The sequence below is a fragment of the Elephantulus edwardii genome, unplaced genomic scaffold, assembly GCF_000299155.1.
Source record: "Elephantulus edwardii isolate Elephantulus edwardi_28Jun2011 unplaced genomic scaffold, EleEdw1.0 scaffold00179, whole genome shotgun sequence".
In the NCBI taxonomy this organism is placed as follows: domain Eukaryota; kingdom Metazoa; phylum Chordata; class Mammalia; order Macroscelidea; family Macroscelididae; genus Elephantulus; species Elephantulus edwardii.
Window position 1 is genome coordinate 6,001,025 of NW_006399929.1, and position 3,677 is coordinate 6,004,701.

Here is a 3,677-nt window from a genome sequence, read left to right on the forward strand (position 1 = left end):
GCAGAAGATCAAGACCACAGCCAATGGAAAAGCAGGGGCCATGCCAACATAGCAGAAGGGATTTTGATTTTTCACCCTGAGGTCTCACAGCGACCTGCAGGAATTGGGCAGGAGAGTCGGAGAGGCAACTAAGGTGTTTCTTGGCGTCAAAAATATACAGACTCTCATGTTGTCACAGCTGTTCAGGATCCTAAGTGAGTAGGGATCCCAAGTGCTGCCACCTGAACCAGCAGCCCTGTTTCCTGGAGCTTCCCAGGTGAGGGCCAATGCTCTTGTGCAAATGTTCAAATACCAGCAGACCCTGCAGCTTAAGGCAGAGAAGTCAGGTTCCACAGGCAAAGGAGAGGCTACTGGGGAGTTTCTCTGCACTCACACCAGATAAACACCTAGCGCTAGCCCTAAACGTAATGTCCCTTCTCCTCCTAGTTGCATTGATTTGCTCCCACCAGCAGTACTGACCTTTAATTATGCTTCAAGGATTCAAAGCCACCAGGTGCTCTAAGAGAGACAGGTGTGGCCTTCTGATTCTGTAAGAGCTTTTAAAAACAAAGGCAAAACAGGCCCTGTAGGATTCTGTAAACTTTTGATATGAGACTCTTGTCTGAAATGGTATTGCCAAATGTTTGTTTCCAGTCAGTAGGTTTATTTTTCATTCACTCTGTTGGGAAAAGTTTTTGATGTGCACAGAGATTTAATCTTTAGAAGGTCCCATTCATTCATTTTATCCTCTCCAGATTGTGCATTTCTGGCTGTATTTGGCAGGCTCTTTATACCATAGATTAGATTATCTAAACTTGATCCCAGGTTTGTCTCTTCTCTAATGAACTTTATGGTTTGGGGATTTACTTCAAGTATTTGATCCACATTTGATTGTTGTGTATGGTGTGATAAGTGAATCCTTTTTCAGCTTTCTGCACATAACAGTCCAATTTTGCCACCATTTGTTGACAAGGTTGTTATTTCCCCATTTGATAGGTTTTATTTCTTTGTTGAATATCAGTTGACCATAAATAGCTGCATCCATTCCTGGGTTCTCAAGTCTGTTCCTTTGGTCTGTGTGCCTGTCATTGTACCAGTACCATGCTGTTTTGGTTACTACTGCCATGCAGTAGGTTTTAAGGTCAGGGAGTGTTATGCCTCCCACTTCATTTTTGTTTTTCAGAAATGAATTACAAAATGAGCAAAAAACACGGAAAGAATTTTCACAAAGGGAAGATATTCAGATGGCTGACAGACACATGAAGAAATACTCAAAGTCACTGGCAATAAGACAGATGCAAATCAAAACCACAATGAGATACCATCTCACTCTAGGAGCAGTGGCAAAGTTTAACAGGACAGCAAGTAATAAATGTTGGAGAAGATATGGAGAGATAGGAACTCTTACACACTGTTGGTGGGATTGTAAAATGGTACAATCACTCTGGAAGGCAGTTTGGCATTTCCTCAAAAAAGATGAACATAGAAATTCCGTATGACCCAGCTATTCAACTGCTTAGAATATAGCCTGAGAAAATGAGAACTGAGGCACAAATGGAGATTTGTACACCAATATTCATAGGAGCATTATTCACCATCGCAAGAACATGAAATAGGCCAAATGCCCAACCATAATCAAATGGATTGAGAAATTATCGTACATCCACACAACGGAATACTACACAGCATGTAGGAACAATGATTTTGTTTATTTTTTTGGCTATTTGTTTGTTTGTCTGTTTTAGTTTTGTTTTGTTTTTATAGGAGCAAAGATTTTGTAAATTACTACCTAACAAACAGATTCACCGTAGAGACGATTAAACCAGGCTGCTCCTTGGAGGCAAGGATTCTGGGGCTTCGTCTGACATACTTTGGACATGTTGTAAGGAGAGACAGGTCTTTGTAGAGGGACATCATGCTGGGTAGAGTGGAGGGACAGGGCAGGAGGGGAAGACCCTCTATGAGGTGGATTGATTCAGTGACTGGAGTAATGGGGATGGGTGTGTCAGAGACAATGAGATTGGCACAGGATAGAGCACATTTTAGGGCTGCTGTACATAGTGTCGCTATGAGTCGCAAACGACTCGATGGTACATAACAACAACAACAACAACAACAACTACCTAACTTGGAAGGGACTGGAGGGCATTATGGTAAGTGAACTAACTCAGTCCCATCTTGTACATACTGTATAAGATCATTATTTAGAAACAGAAAGGTAACAAGTAAAATGTGTTTGAGGATCTAAGGGGGGGGAGTAGGAGCAGAAGGGTGAGGACGAGTAGTGGGGCAATTATAGGGTCACACAATTTGATGGGTGGGTAAAGAAAATTGGAAAGATCTGACGTGGGAACACAGTGTATACAAACTTTGTCAATAAACCAGTATAAAATAAAAACTTTACATTAAAAACAATGGCAAAACACAATCTCACTTCAACCTACAGGACAGCTTAGAACTGCTGCATCCATTACAGCCTGTGGGGAGGTTCTACTCTGAGTCTTTATGAGCTGGAAACAATGTAACGGGCTGGATTGGGCTGGGTTTGTTTCGGGTTTAATTGTGCCTTCAGTGCCAAACCTAACAGAACATGCGAGCATCAGTTATTCAGTGGTCCCCGATGTTTCTAGAATGACAAGCAGCCGCATGTTTACCGACACCAAGCTTCAGAACCAGAGAGGAGCCCAAAAGGAAATTTCTGAATTCATCCGACTTCCCAAGTTTTTGTCCTAAATCCAACATTTCATTCCTATTCATTGCTGTGAGTTTTTCTCTCTTTTCTCCCTGCTTCTGACTATAAGCAGCTTTGAATATGACCCCGCTGGGAAGAAAGTCTGAGCAAAAAAATATAAAGGGATGTCAACAAGAAGAGTGACTCTTTTAAAACAGTTTTCACCCTTAAGGATTTTGGGGTCTAGTTGTGCTGTGTTTTGTTTTGTTTTGTTTTGTTTTGTTTTGTTTTGTTTTTTGTGGGTTCCCCGCCAATGCACACAAAACCCAGAAGGTAATGGGCAGGTACTGGTCCACCCAGTGGAAGCATGCTCCACTATTTGTATCTGCGGGGTGCTCAGGCCACTCTGTGAACCCCACTCCAGGACCAGAGAAAAAGTACAGAGAGAAAGCAAAGGGTCTAAAGACCAAACTTCCGATCTCAAAATGACAGTAATTATTTGCCTTTGTTGACTATAGCCATTACATTTTTCATCCCAGTAAAGACCTGTCTACAGCGTTTGTCAACCTTCCTGCTGTGGATTCCTTCCACCTTCCTCCTAACTCAGTTCTCATTGTCAGCTGAGGGAGGGGCGCACAGTTCCCCCCAAAGAGCTGCATAAATAGTTTGTTAACAGAAGAAACAAAGCATTGCTTCACATACAATTGACTAGTCCTCAGAGGCACTGGAGCCTCTGTGCTCCCACCCTGCGGAGGGGGCCAACTCCAGGCCACCGCCTGGGGGAAATCCCTGTCTTACTTGTCTGACTTGTCCTAGAGCCTTGGAATTTATTTCCCCTCAGCTCCCAGCCTTGCTTTTTTTCACACCATCCCTGGGAGGAAGCAGTCAACCCTTCAGCATGAGGATTCAGTACAGTGAAATGAATTATTTACAAAAGAATGAATGTTGTTTGTTACCATTTATATGAAATGCCTATACACAGGTCAGTGTATAGAGACCAGAGTCTGGGAGTGGGGGTGGGGGTCGG